The sequence below is a fragment of the Dermacentor albipictus genome, chromosome 4, assembly GCF_038994185.2.
Source record: "Dermacentor albipictus isolate Rhodes 1998 colony chromosome 4, USDA_Dalb.pri_finalv2, whole genome shotgun sequence".
In the NCBI taxonomy this organism is placed as follows: Eukaryota; Metazoa; Arthropoda; class Arachnida; order Ixodida; family Ixodidae; genus Dermacentor; species Dermacentor albipictus.
The window spans coordinates 114,454,422-114,470,412 of record NC_091824.1 but is presented as its reverse complement, the minus strand read 5'-3'; positions in this window follow the sequence as shown (position 1 = coordinate 114,470,412).

Genomic DNA, 15,991 nt, shown 5'->3' with positions numbered 1-15,991 from the left:
TTCGTCAATCATGTAATTATATTAACAAGAAAGCCTCACAAGTGTTATTATTATTTAAGTATTCTGCTTTACCTGCGAACTGGCAAAAGAAAGTGTCGTTTCCTGCAAGCACTTCATATTTAGGAAGAATTTCCTTTCGTACTCGCCTGATCGATTTTTTAAGAACTCTGTCAAGCGATATATTTTTTGTAATCACATTGACCGGTTTCCGTTTCTATATTATGTTTGTGTTTAAGAGTCTTCTTATGTAATCTGCAACACCGACTAAAGGAATGACAAGAATCACGTAATAGATTGTCTGTGCGATACTATTTTTGGTCATTTTATTCCTCTCGCTAATTCATGAAGGACATTTGACAAAGGCGAAAAAAAAAACCTGTTCTATCTAGTCTATTCTTGTTGTCATTATTCCAGACGATGGAGTGTGCAAGCCCCTAATATGTAAGCACTGAGCAAAGCATGGAGCGAAAAATAACGCGTCGCCAGAACTACACAGAACTTGCAAGCATCATTCGAAGCCGAAGTCTCGTGAGCCAACATCTTCAGCAGCTGTTAGGAAAACAGAAGTTTAAGCTTTCTGTAACGAAAATTTAACGTTTTACGACTCTTTCTACCTTCAAAGGCGGTGATTCTCGTAGTTATCCTAGTAGAACATTCGAGAACTTCTGAAGGTGAACCACCAGTGCCTGTAATAAAAGCAGACTGAGAACACGCACTGAAACGCCGATCTTCCAGCGAATACCTAATCACACCATCAATGAACTTTCAATTAATGGAGAAAGTACATTCTTCTTCCAGCAAGCATTTCCCCGCATACATTTGAGCGATGAACTCATCTTTTTTAGCGCAAAGCTGTACTTCACGCCTCCTTTATGCCCCTCCCCAACCCCCCTCCTCCGCCTGGTTATCTAAAGTAACGCGGGTGTCGTAGTACGGGTTAAATTTGATACAACCACGGCGATAATATTCTGATTGATTATAGAAGTGACGATAGTTCGCTTCTAAATTGCCTCAGCTGATAGCTGCTTAATTAAGTGCTTAACGGGATTAACGCCTCATCTTGCCTGGACAGTGCTTCTATCGCTATGCCAATAATGAAGGTGCCATTACGACGGATCCTGCACGCTCGATACATCGTACGCGTAAGTGATTGCGCTCTTGAATTATCGGAGAGCAGCTGCTGGTAACGAATCCAACTTTAAATGCACGTCTCGCCGAAGGCAGAACCAACACAGAGATGACAACGCCTACGTAATGGAAGGCTTAATTTAATGACAACGTTAAGAAGAGTTCAGAAAGATTTATATAGTTGCTTAGTTTCTTCACAGTTTTCCATGGAGAAAATATATTTATCAATGATTAGGATCTTCATTAATTACAACTAATGGTCACAGAGTTGACGGCATATGTCCGAATTTAAGGGAAGCGAGTGCCGAAATAGCACCGAGAAAAGCGTTAAGAAATAGAGAAAGAAATAGAAAACTTTTCTTACGTAAGAAAGCTTGCATGAATAAGGGCCCCAAAGACTCCTAGGCACAAGAAGCTCCTTAAGGTTTTTTTCTCTTCAGCAGTTGTTGAAACAAAGGCCACTCAGGATAGCGATCGGCGTTATAACAGGTCGTTCGGAGCGGCGATCTCATTTTACGGACGTCATCCATGCAGTTAACGCTGAGTGAATACGAGCTGATCTGTCATACGAATGGCCACTCAAGGACTATGTTTTTTCAGCCGGTAAATTTTATTTACAGGGAGCCAGGATTGGTCTCATCCACGTCTTTCATAATGCGAAAGCCTTAGGTGGCTCGTTGTAATGGCTCATACACAAAAAAGCGGCGTCTAGCCGAGTGAAGCAAAAACTATCATCATCAGAAATGGCTCATACCCCCTTAAGGCTAATGATATACAAGCGCTCAGAAAGGTGAAGCGAACAGTGCATACATTCATTGAAATCACCTGAATTCACTGAATTTGACCGCGAGTGGTGCTTCCCGCTGCTGAGAGTATGCAAGGTAAAGTCGAAGAGAAAAGCCGTTGGTGCGAGTCTTACACCGCTATACGAGTGCGCGAACCAGCAGCAACTAAACGTCGAAACTGAGCCGAAGAAGCCGAACTACGAAAGCAGCAACGCAATGATGCGAGACGGCAATGTATAGAGAGGAGGCCGAAGCTCGCAGACAACGGCTTGCGGCCACTCGTGTATTTCACACTGCGGCTCGTTATGTCTTGCAAGAAGCCTAACCTCTGTGATCTTATAACTTAATCCATTACCCAGTGTGCAGCAGGCTTTCGCCTTCACGTGTTACAGGTGTGTGACATGCTGCAGTATATTTTTATTACTTGTTTGTTTATTTTACAGTGAGTAACAGCATACGCTTTTTCATTTGGGCAAACTCATATGAGGAAACCATCCTGACTTAAGAGGTATAATCCACTTTCCGGGTTGCCCTTGACGTCGTGCTAAAGAATTGTTAAAGAATTTGGGGTGATTGGTGCTGACGCGATGCCACACTTTATCTTCACTACGGCGCTGCCAGAGCTTACTACTGGACGCTTGCTACAATCCTAGCATGCTATATCCGGCAAACCTGACCTTTGTCGATGTATCGCAACTATAGTCCCGTAAGTTCCTTGATCACCTACTACGTTTTGCACTCGTTGTACTTACGTAAAGCACAATTTCGCAATAACTGTGACTTGCAAGAAGTGAAAAGAAAGTCATTAGAAGTGTGACAGCACTTTGCTTCCCCTTACCGGGCGCAATTGACCGTTCGTCGGAATTACTAATGTTACCTCAAATCAGTTCACTTTTTCCAAACTTGCAGAAATGTCTCTGAGCGGAGTGACACGTGTACTTATTCATGCTTTTCTCGGAGACTGCATTTCTCCCATTAACAAGTTAACGTTATCGCTCTGCGCAAGACGCGCCTGCATGACTAGAACTTACTCGAAAGTTATCATTGATTCTATCTGTTGTGCACGTTCCCGGCGAACCTTGTGTAATCAGATCGTATCTACGACATGAATTGCGTAGTACACTCTGGTAGGCACGCGGTCACCAGCGACCACGCTGGAGCTTTCGACGAGTAACGTTCTTATAAAAGCCGACGCCCTTGACTCGCAGATCAGGGGTCGAATTCCCAAAGCTGTTCGTTCGGAAGTGCCTTTTTTTTCATTGGCTGATCGCCTTCGCTAATAATATGTCCTGCACCACTACTGACTGGCATGAACGCTTTTAGCGTAAGAACGTTTGGTGAACACGCGCCCAGATTTTTGTTGATCGTGGAGTGTGCCCGCCACTGTCGTTGCGTTTTAAGTGTAACCTGTTTTGTGGGTACAGGTCCACGCAATAAAGAGTTAGTTTCAGGATTCACGGTTTCTTTTCTCTTTTGCTGTTGTTTTTTCAACGTCGCTTAAACATGATGCTCTTGACAAAAACCATGTCAGCTGGGAAGAGGGTATCCCCACATTATTGCGCGAAACCTAGGGATTCAGCAGGTTTGGCAGGTACCCTTATTTCACAAGGTTGTAAAAAATAAGATAAAGTACTTCAGGTTAGTGATGTAGTGCACAAGCCAGCACGACCTCTCCCTCATCAATGGTACTTCAAGTTAGTCGAGCAGCTTACGCAGAAGCACTGATAAAGGTCGCATCTGAGATAAATACACTGATTACAGATCAGAGTACGAGTCGCTCATGAAAAGGGCAGTCTGTCCCAAGATGATAACGTGACTTCTTACACTACTCGCACATTAGCTGCAATGCACAAACCATTGCATACAGCAACGGAACGTTGCCTCTATGTGTAATGATTGAAAGTGTGCCACCTAAAAGGCTTATTTTTACAGTGGGGTGGTTTGCACAAGAATCACTTTTTCCCAGCGTAAATATTTGCCATGCGCCTTAATTAACGGAGCGTCATTCTTCACCGAAGGACAAATGGTAAGACAACATGCTCACGTACCCGATAAACAAAAGTAAAGAGACAATAAAAGAACGAGCTGGTCTGCTACTCGGCTATGCTACTGAAAGAAAGAAATAACCTTAGCCTTATAATTTTTCTCACGGCACGCTGAACGTTTGTACATACCGTGCCAACGCATGTCATTAGTGTCGGTTCCCTGGCAGAAAAAGAATACGCTACGCTGGAAATTAAGTTGAACTCACAAAGAGGTTGTGTGTTCTCCAGCACAGATAAAGCCCAGAAGACTGTTATCATTTACGATGATCAATCCCAATGTCTAAATGAACTTATAAATTATAAATGCCAAATTTTAAGCGAGGCTCCTAATGAGTGCCATTAACAGACATTATCAGCTTCGTAGTTTATTATATCCACCTTATGGTTTATAATAAACGAGAACTATCTAACAAATGAGTACCATTTTTATCCAATCCGGTGAATTCTTGAAGGGGTATTCTTACAACAATAGTGTGCGGTACAACAAGACAAAAAACACAAGACGGCAGAAAACGAGCTCATGGCATCCAAATAATAGTATCTTCAAATTAATGTTACATAGCTTGAACTCAAAGACTTGAGATGCATGTACAAATCTTCCAAAACGTTCGTCAGCAACTTTATCGCTTGTTGGCGACGGTCGCAATTTTTAGAAAGCACGTATTTCAATCACTGTGATCAAAGAACGAAAACCTCTACCGTGTACCCACACCATGGCACGAAAACACTCATCCAGAATCATCATGCCGAAACCCCGTACCGTTCTCCTATGAAGACTGGGTGCCTTTTTCTGGTGAAAAAGAGAGAGAGAGTCAGAGAGGACGAAAGTCACAAGACAGCAGGCTGCTGCCTGTGGCCGCGCGGTGAAGCAGCAAAAAAAAGGATGAAAAAAAGGAGGACTCTGAAATTTTGAAGGACATGCTAGTTCAGGATCGCTCATATGTCTCCTGTGAGTGCGGTGATGCTTTAAAAAGACCTGCAAAAGAAAAAGAAAAGCGTACCGCCAAAAAAGACCCGCACTTTAGGTGTCAACTTGAAGTGCGAACAGAACGGTTGCTTCGTGAATTACCCTCACATTGCCTTTTTTGATACGACATGAATGAAAGATGACCCTGACATCCTCACAGGACAGTTGGATGAACGACGAAAAGCGCTCCACTGAACGCCGATTACCTCTGTTCGAAGATGACCGTGCCTATATTCTTTACCCATATGTTATTGCATACATCTAAAAAACCACCACGATAGAAATAGCTACTTCATGGGTATCAGCGGCATAAATGCTTACGGAATCACCGAATTGAGGCAAAATAAGATACGTATATGTTAGTGCTGACAAAAAAAAACTTTTTTTTGTTACCGCTTTCGCTATTTTGCTAGTTCATCCGTCGCCGGCAAGATTTTGGCTAGTACGCTTTTTTGGGGGAGTTATTACACCTGCTTTACAACCTGAAAAGAAGCGGTGCAAGATGTTGATCTCGTGTTACTGTAAAATTTGTTTTCCACTATATGCTGTGCCGATCGAGCTTGACTTGTACACGACAGTACACGAGATTCAGTGTCATAACACGGCTTCTCTTTTTCACCAGTTTCTTTCACATTCGGCGAGTGCTGTGTACATGCCCAAGAGCGTGACTGGAACTTCATCGCTCACGAAGCTGTGCGTTTCGTGTGGCGTAAGATGCCATACCCTACAGTTATCGCTATGCACCATATTTAGGCTAGAGGGATGTCAGCTGCCCTGCGAAAAAAAAAAGAAAAGGTCTTCGCTTTAGTTTTCCACGCACAACATGGAATATTCTGAGTGAAGCTTCCTAATAAATTCCCGCGGCGACAGCAGTATTTCTGGAAGGGTGCGTCGACTCCGTGGCATTACGCAGGCATCAAAAATCCGTAGTACGCACATTGTTACAAAACTAGTTGCTCTTTTTTTTTTTTGAGCTAGCGTCGAAAGGTTCGATCTCTGTGCACATGCGCTAGTTCGCCGACGTGTCAGCACTTAAGGAGGCAATCCAAGTAACAAAGAAAAACTTACATGCGATTGCGTGAGGTAGCAGAAAATGCGACAGGGATAGCAGTTTCGTAAGGAAATGCTCGCTTTACAAGCTGAAGTTGCTAGAAGACGCACATGTAGCTCTGCTCCGCACCGCCACAAGAATGCGTATGTAGCAACGTGGGGCCCCGACTGCTATTGCAGCTGCGTTTCCCAGCCGGGTCCCCACTCTGTCCTCGCGTGCAATCCTGGTCATTCTTCTGTACTTCGCACAAACGCGTGTATCTGGCGTTTGCGTAATTTTCCGTGAAGTTGTAGGATGCAAAGCACTTCGTCGAGCTCCCGATATCTTTTTTTTAGAGAATAACAAGAGGTGAAGGAAACGCAAGGCTTGCGTTTTTATTGTCGCTGTTGCAGAAATCTTGGAAACCGCTTCCATAGGGACGTCCTATTGGGCTAGCAGCCGCGAAGCTTTCGCGAAATGACTTAGGAAATGGCCATTTTGCCTGAAGCCATGGAAAGCTAATGTTATGCTGCGACGCGATACCTGGTGCTCGGCTTACTGAAGAAATGTAGGGGGAAGAAAATTTCTGCATCATAAACTTTATGTTTCATAAACGCTCGCGTTCAATCTCCCGTCGCTTCTACATAAGAGCTGTCAAACGAGTGAAGTATACTAAAAAGTGGCGTTTCATTGTCGTTATTTTCCTGCGTAGCCGAGATGAACAGGCAGCCGTAGCACCGCGGTTGAAGAAGTTGCGGTGCTCACCACAACGTCGAAATCTGCATAACCCGGGCGTCGCGGCCATACTTCATTTGCAGTGGAGTACTTTAACATGCTGATAGTAAGCGTTAAGAAGCTGCGTATGGGGCAACTAGCACCAAGGACCTGAAAACCACGTGCAGCTTTTCTAGGCAAATCCTTATTTTCAATGTCCAAATAAAATTGTGATCTATTTATATATAGATCGATCGCTTATTGCGTGCTCAGCGGGCAGTGTGTGCGTAATTGGGCACGTTCACATCTGAGGACGCAAGTCCCGTTCTGGGGGCATTACTGTAGTTCTCTTTATTAAACTGTGGTTATTATTCACATTAATGGAAGCATGATAGTATAGAGCCCGCTGTCTAGAAATTGTAACTAAAGCAGTGTTCGCCTTTTCTGCTTGTGTGATGTGTTTTCGTAATATTCAGCTTTTCGGCCTTAATAGAATGCAGAATGTGAGAGCATCTGGAAATGCGAGTATAATAATTCGCGTCGTTGTGCGAAAGATATATTATTGGGGCTTATGGCCGAATGTACCGAATAATAACGGGCATAGGAAACGCAGCACTGAACAACTTCCCAAAATACGCGGCACCAAGATGAGTCTTCAAATTTTGAGTTGGAAACAGTAAAAACGTGGGAGCATTCGTTTTGTTAATCACAACCTAAATTCCACATCTGTAGATTGCGCGTTCCTTTATACTTTTCTTTTCTTACATCCGGTAAGCGGAAGGTCACGGTAATCCTGATATCTCCGCCCTTGTCTGTAACACAAGGAAGAGAGCCCGGCGCCTCAAATACAGTAGCAACACTTAGCCACAGTGATATCCGCTGATCGAGACGCTGTGGCCCTTGTGGGTGGAATTACGCGGACTTCTAGGATCACTATCCAATGCATGCATGCGCCCAATTTGGTGTATAAAAACAAAGGGAAACATCGCAATCTGAGCGTAAAATTAATTACTCAGCTGCTACACTCCTCAACTGAAATGCTATTGTTGAAGCTCAATTTTAAGTTTGTCGTTCCGAACACTGACCTGTCCAGCAATTAGGGAAGAGAATGCTCAAATCGCTTTCAGGAAGCCGTAGCGGCTAAACACACAGGCCCCGCCACAAAAGTGTTAAACGACACTAAGTGTTCATTGAAAGCTCCTTGCTAAGTATGAAAGCATCACATTCGGATCCACTGATCGCGAGTAATTCTTGTTTAGAAAAAAGTATTCTTCTTTTTCATATTGCTCACTGTTGATACATTTGTAGGAGAAAAAGAAAAGAAAAATGATCGCCTGTAGCTGGCGTGCGAGAAAATGAAAAAGAACTGTCCCCATGCGCTTGTATTTCCCCTGACTAATGAAAGAATCCATGCTGGTAATTCGTTTTCGTTCTATATGCTAAGCGAAACAAACAAGCTCCCAGCTTACAAGGTTAAAAAGCGAATGAAAGAAAAGAGTATCGTTGATTTACATCTACACAATGGCTGAAGTTTCTAAAATCATCTGTGTTGTGTGGCATTCCCTCCGAGTTAACGGGACAAGCGGGCCACCTCGCTGAGTTGCTCGTGTTGCTCGAGAGGCCCTCCTGCTTGACATGCATCGCGCGCGGCTCCATTTGTGTGGCACTGTTCGGCAGTTGGCAAGTGCGGCGTTTGCCTGACAGGGAATGGCTCGGATAAAACAAGGCTTGCCGAAGGGCCAGGCTAGAATTGGGCTCCCGCACCGCAGGCACATTTCGCAATAAATGTTCGTCGTTCCCCCCTTCCCAGCAGTCCCCAATAGAATAACGAAAGGAGCTGCGCATGGAAGCAAAGCTTCGCGGATGCAGTAAAGGATTCCCTGTGGACTAGTGCAACCGTTCGTCCCTCCCTGAAAACACTGCCAAGCGAACAAAACGGTTCGTTTATTACTGCAACACTCTCAAACAACGCTAAGTGCCTCGCCAAATTGAATCAGCAGGCTAATACCTTCAAATGCAAAACGCTTGAGGAAGTTGTAAATGTTATAGTGAGCGACCATGCGCGAGAGAACTTCGAACTTTTCACTCTCCTGTCTCCTGGGCCCCGTTGCGAAATATCCACACAAAAAAGAAACAACACCGGTACGTTCTCTTTGTGCGTTTGTGTGTGCGTGGGGGGGCATGCGGGCGTGCGTGCTTTCAGTCTTTGACATGTGCGTGCGTTTTTGGCGAGGCTGCTATCCTTTAATGTTCAGTGCTGCATTCGTAGAAACCTGCTCAACTCCATTTGCACATTGAACTGCATTGACCGAAAAGTCAAAATCTTAATAATAAGCTAGGCGAAATGCGAAAACACCCGTGTGCTTAGATTTAGGTGCACGTTAAAGAACCCCAGGTGGTCAAAATTTCCGGAGTCCTCCACTACGGCGTGCCTCATAATCAGAAAGTGGTTTTGGCACGTAAAACCCCAAATATTATTATTATTATTAATAATAAGCTAAACTCTGTTTAAAGAGCAATACTGTAAATTCCTTATTAAGCGTGCACGGGTACAGGATCTACTTAAAATAGTGCAGTTTACAGTGCCCTCTGCAGTCACTTTTCTTGGTCAGTGCTTCAACGTGCCTCGAGCCACCAGTAGAAGGGCACTACTGCGTGTGTTCGCGGTCTTCTTTCACGTTCGGTAAAACACTCCTATGTAGCACGTATCGAGCAACAGAAAGCTGTATCGGAAGCTGTATCGAGGACCCCAGGGAAACATAATAGGAACTTCCTATAACGCAGAAAAAAAAGGAAACGAGAGAAATAGGAGGGTTCAGTAATTGTTTTCAACGTTTCTAATCAGGCCGAGAAATCTAAAGTTTCGTCACACACTACACTTGACATTATCCCATTTCCAGGAAACATAAATTTGGTGTAAAACAGAGTTACCTCGGGTTATTGTGAAACATAGCCGATAACGGACATATGACACTATTGAACACTTAATTTTTTTGGAATGACAGTATTTATTCGACACGCATTTAACTAAACACGGATTTGCCACAGCCTGCCATTCATTTTCGATAAATTAAGTCTTGGTTGCATTTGGGAAACTTACTAAATTCTGCACGCTCGTAAACTCTCATAACGCTCTGAAGCGCTTGCATCCGTAATTTATTGCAAAGGATCCGACAAAGCCACCCACTTCGAATTTTTCTTAAGAGGAAGCTTTAGCTCCAGTGCTCCTATCTAAATACATGTAAAAGAAAAATTCGTTTTTCTCGGCAACCACTGCACCAAATTTGACGAGGTTTGTTGCATTTAAAAGGAAAACTTAAAATCTAGTGACTCTTGGTTTGGAATTTTTGAAATAGGTTGTCAATTTTTTATTAAAAAACGGCAAATATCGAACATTTTCAAAAACAACACTATGATGTTTACAACTCTGTAACTCAACAACGAAAAAGGATAACACAATTTTGTGAATTGCATCTAATAGTACATCTAAAGCGGACAAAATTGATACGTTACACATGAATATAAAAAGTTAAGTAATATGGAAATACAGCTTTTGCAAAACCCGTGTAACCAACGTAAAAAAATCACGTAAGATGTAAAATGACATATCGAATTTGTCCGCTTTGGATGCAGTTTACAAAACCGCCATATCTTTCTTGATGCAGAGCAATGAATTTGTAAACTTTGTGCTTCTATTTTTTTCAAACGGTCGAATATTTGAAAATCGTTTTAACAAACTTCAGGCCCTAAATCAAACTTCCGCTTCCAACAGTCATTAGAATTTAACTTTCACTCTAAAATGCAACAAATTTCATTAAAATCGGTCCAGGCGTTATCTCAGAAAAAGGTTTTTGCGTTTTATATGTATTTGAATAGGCGGCGTCGGAGTTGGGCCAGAGGTAAAGCTTCCTCTTAAACATCACCCATTACCGGACCCCGACTTTGACGATACAAAACCACGTGCCTCGTTTCGTTCACACAGGACACCGGCGAACGTCGTATAACGGATAGATATACGTAAAAAACTGGGATTCCAAAATTATTTTTAACGCTCCTAATTATGTCAATAACGTTAAAATTTTGGAGCACGTCGCACCTAAAACAACTATTTTTGTTGAACATAAAATTTGTGTAATACAGAGTTTTTTACGGACAAGGGAAAACAGCAAATAATGGCAGCGTAGACATTTGTAAACTGTTGTTGTTGTTGTCTTCGTCGTCGTCGTTGTCGTTTGTCTTCGAACAGAAATCTGCAATACAGGTCCGCCCATTTTTGCCACGTTTGATTTTGGCGATATATGCACTATGTGAGGGAAGTGAGCTAAATTTTACTCCATTCGTAAAATGCAACAACACTCTGGAGCACTTGAATGCGAAATTTAATTAAAATGCCGCTAGTATTACACGTATAGTGAACCTTTCCTACACACTAGCCGTAACCTGCTCCTTAATTTCCTGAGCTATAAACCATATGGCTTGTCTAGTTTATCGAAGACACCAAAAAATCTGCTACGAGCCTCGCATGATACATAAATAGAAGGAAAAAACGGTATTTCAGTAATTTTTTTGCATCGCTTCTATGTAAACCAGGAGCACGAAGTTTCGCCACACACTAAAGTTAATGTTCTCAGTTTTCATAGAACTTGCAATTGCTGTCCTGCGCAGTTGGGGCGCGATCGGAGATATTTTGTTCGCTGCGCGTTCTGTTCAGTTGCTGCAACGTCACAAAGTTGCAGTATGCAAAATTTGTGACAGCGGGGCAGAGAGAGCAGCCAATCAGGAAGCGGTGACCTCCCCGGAAGTTTACTTCCGTCGTTTGTCGTCTGCTTGCAAGCAGTATACTACAAAACCAAATGTTTCTCGTCTTCCAAATGAATTAAATCTTTATCTAAAAAAAATGTATTTTTCTTCTCAAGCCCAAACACGTTTTCAAATAGTAGTACGTGTGACTACTGCAATTTATAACTACAAGGTTCTTTGCGTCGTCCCTAGGTGGTGTCGCGCACAGCGAGAAGGAAAAAGAAAAAAAAACGACGGGAAGAGTGGCGCACTTTTCAAGAGGCAACGACAACATCCCAGTGGCTCGCTGGCACCGATGATGTTGTCGATTTCTCTGTGCAACCAACGAATTATTTGTTTCGAGAAAGAAAAACGACGCCGGAATTCATTTTCTGTCATTTCTTCAAACGCGTTTCGCAAACGTGCCATTCCGCAGCCGAACAGGCTGCCTGTTGGATCCAATCCAATCCACCAGACGCGCCATGCGAAGCCGTATGATCGCTACAAACTTCTCAACTCCCGTCGCGGTCGGACGAAATGCTCGGTGGGCGGATGATTGACAGGAGCGTGTCGTCATTTTGACGTCACCAAAAACGGGGCGGCGCCCCGCGGCTGGCGACGTCGGCGCGGAGTAGGCCAATCGCGCGCGCCGGTAACCGAACGAACGCGCCGAACAACGATCTCCGATCGCACCCTTGGTTTACGATTTTGGGAAATATTGCAAATAGCAGCAGTATGACACTGTGGAACAAATGACTAAGTACCTTCTACAAAAGCTACAATGAAGCTTCATTAATGAACCATTTAACACTCGGTACCGATAGCATGCTTCCCACTTGAATGAAATATAAACATTGTGCCTCGCACAGTTCACCAAGGAGACCGGGTAAATGCCATTAGATGCCTTGTATAACGTAGAAAAATTGGGACAAGGCGAGTATTCAGTAATCATAGTCACAGCAATCAATTAACTTAGACATTTCAATCTTTCGGTGCACGTAACCTACAGAGTGACCTCTTCTTGCTTTAAATATGAGATCTCTGGCCTCCCAGTAAAGAGCGTCAACTTTTCTAGTGTTCATATACCACCTAACGGGCCGAAAACGAGTGTCTAGCAGTTTTCATTTAACCCAGTCGACACAGACATTTCAAAATTCGCCCGCTTATAGCCCATGACATCGCCCAAATTTTCCAAAACGTAGACTTTATGAGTTTAGTTGTTGAATAAAACCGTGCAAACTGGCGCTTAACGTTTTTGAACGCTTCTAATTGCAATAACAGCTTCGCTGCAGCAAAAAAAGAAGGACTGTTTCACTATAACATAGTAAGATGGCATGCGGCGCTCTATGGTTTACAGGCTTTATTAAAGGCAGCAATAAACCAGACGCATACGTTTCTTCCGTAGACTAACGTCAGCCATGGATATCACAACGAGGGAACGAAACGCGAGCGCAGCTCTTATTCCACGGCCTCGGCCGGAGCTCAACGTCCCGAGAGCAACGAGGAAACGCAGGCCCACCGGATGACACGTGACAGGCTCAGAGGTAATTATTGGCGCGACGGCTCTGCGTCGGAGTGACGTCTCGCCTTTTCTCATACCCAAAACTCAACAAGCTCTCTTCTTAATGACCTTCGGCTCCTGCAGGCGCATGCCTTGTTGCTAATCCTTCGGCGCTGACATATTGGCTCAAGCCAACGGCACGAGTGAAAAAAACAGGCTCAAGTGTTGTTTAAAAAGAAAACCGGAAACACAGCCAAATCAACATTAAGAAAGGTGGAAAAGATTAAGATTAAGAAAATCCCATGTGGTCGAGCACGCTAGGCTCCTGAATTAAGGCAGCTCCTAACAGAGCAGCAATGGCCTTAAATCGGCTTTCTGTCTCGTTAGCTCTCGCGTCACGAGTGTTGACAAGGAGTCCTACGGCCTAATACTCGGCGGAGATCAACAAATTAGCCATGCGCTCAGGCGGAAGGCGTAGCACACGAATGCCTTTTTTATACTGTTTGAAACCGAATCAACTGGTTCAGATAGATCCGAGCCGGTGCGAACCATTATTATTTTCGTTCCAGAGCTTAACCTGAAGCAAACCGAAAAGTGTGAACCCGAAAAAGATTTCGGATCGACACCCCGATCTTAAGTGATCTCCAAAGTAACTAATAAGTAAATAATATAATATAATATAGTATAATTTAATATAATATATTATAGTAAATAATAAGACAGCACGATGTTTTGCTGCAATTGAAATACTTTCCAGGGTATACTGTACTCCCTATTTAAAATAATCGCTTCGTCACTGTCAGGTTCAGTATCGACGTGCAACGAGCTCGGCACGGAAGATGCGCCGTGCGCAATATGGCCGACCCCGCCGATTTCGTCGGTCTCACAACCGTGCGGAGTTATAGATCCCGTGATGTAGATCTCGTTGTTGACCCCGTGATGAAGTAAATGGCGAACATGACGGAAATTCCTACTGTATTCCGCCAAAGAGCAGTGCTCAAAATCTAAACACGACGACTTTTTCTTTCTCCTTTAAGGTTTATCAGCGCGTCGGAGGAAACAAGTGCCGCATTCTTTGTTCATCGTATATAAAGGGTGAATTCAGGGAGGTCATTGCTGTGAACCATGCAGTTCAAGAACCCTTCCTGCGACACAACATCGCCGTACCATCAAGCACGTCTGTGGAGCGCCTCTTCAACGTCAAGGAAACTTGTTTAAGACAACCAGGGGCAAGATAGAAACATCGAACAGTAGTTCCTCTTGCGAGCCAAAGAAGCTTTCCGTTAAAACTTCGGTTTCTTTCTACTTCGTCTACACTTCGGAACAAAAATTATCTTCCAAGTATCTCTGAATTAACGAAATACTTTTTTTGTATTTATTACTCTATCTCAGACATCACTCTGAATTCGGTAGTTAATACTCCACTCGAATACTTTTTTGCGTGGTATTTAGTAACCCATCCTAAGTACATATTCCGAGCATCTTGTACGTGGCTGCTTGTGGCACATTTTTCTGAAGTTGTGGGACCACCGGGGCACACCGACAGCAGTGTGCGATGCGCAGTCTATAGCAGTTAGAAACGGGCGTAAAAGTAAGGGAAAGATGATAAGAAAGCATCGCTTTAAAAAGTCAGTAGAGGCTGAACAGTTTAAACTGAGTCGGAAGACGCTAATCATACCATGCACCCAACGCAACATCACGGTTAGCTTCATATTCCGCGGTGCAACTTCCACCATTGCCCTGTGCGATACGCCGCAGCTGCAAGGTGCCTATGGGTCTCCGAGTGTTTCTCACAGCGCCACCTCTACAATTAAGCTTTAGTTTGCCTAATTGCATTAGGCTAAGAAAGCAAGGAGGGCAGGGCGAGAACCGAAGACCAATAATGAAGTACAAAAAGTGTATGTCTGACGCGTTTCTACCGGCTAATCCTCCAGACTGATCCACGTCTACCACTAAATCCGAGGTTCTACATCTACGTTTTCTTCGTGTCTTTTCCCGTAGCCTCGTCAATAGTCTAACTTGTCAGAGGTTTGTCGCCATGCGCGCACCTACGCGCACTCAGCACCTATAGGAGCAAAAGCGTGGCCTGCTATTTCTGGGCACGCTGTTGTCAGCCAACGAAGCTTCACGTGCTATAGACAGTCACGACAGCGACGAAGGTATTCCCGAGCATGTAAGGTAGCACGGAGTGCACTCGAAGGCCAATCGATAGCCCATTATCCACCAGTGCAAGCTGCTCGAATTAGCCCTGCGACACACTTACAATTCTGCCGTGAACTGAGCAGAGGAAAAACTCAGGGAGAGCCTACAAAGCGCAGGCGGTATAATCGAACCCGAATAAGACTATTATTGCTCCAATCTCGTCTGCACGATCGATAGCCTTTATTTTCGGCCAGCGAGATGGCGTGAAAAAGACTCCCATATTCAACTTCAGGTTAGAGAAAGGCTGCAGGGAAAGGTGGCGTAAGCCTGTTAACAAATTGACACCTCAGGTCCAATGTTTTAGTATTGTCGTAGGCCTAGTGTTAAGTGTGCGACTTCCGACACTAACGCTGAAGAAAGCGAAGTTATAGTGTAGGCGCCTAATTCCCGCTGGCAAGCCTGAATACCACGTGTTGTAACGTTAACTTGAAGCACGGCAGCTCGCACGCTAGCAGGAAGAGTGAAAATTAAGATTCATTCCCCGCTTCCGTACAAATTGTCAGTCTGTCAGCATAGTTGCAAAGCTTTTCGTGCTCAGGAACTGTTTTTTTATGCCTTTCAGGCAGTTACGAACTGCCTCCGCTAGATGGGATTCCCTTTCGCGCTCTAACACACAAGCGACCACGTTTTTCTCACTAAGCACTGACGTACTGAAAAAATGTATTCCCCATAACTACCGTATTTGATAACGTACGACGTATGGAAAAAAACTTGTTTTTATAAGGGATACCATATACAGGGTGTTCCAGCTAACTTTCGCCAGAGTTTAAAAATATGCCGATGCACTCTAAGACGGCGCGACCAAATGCATGTTGCTTACTTCTGTATGTATGTAGTGTG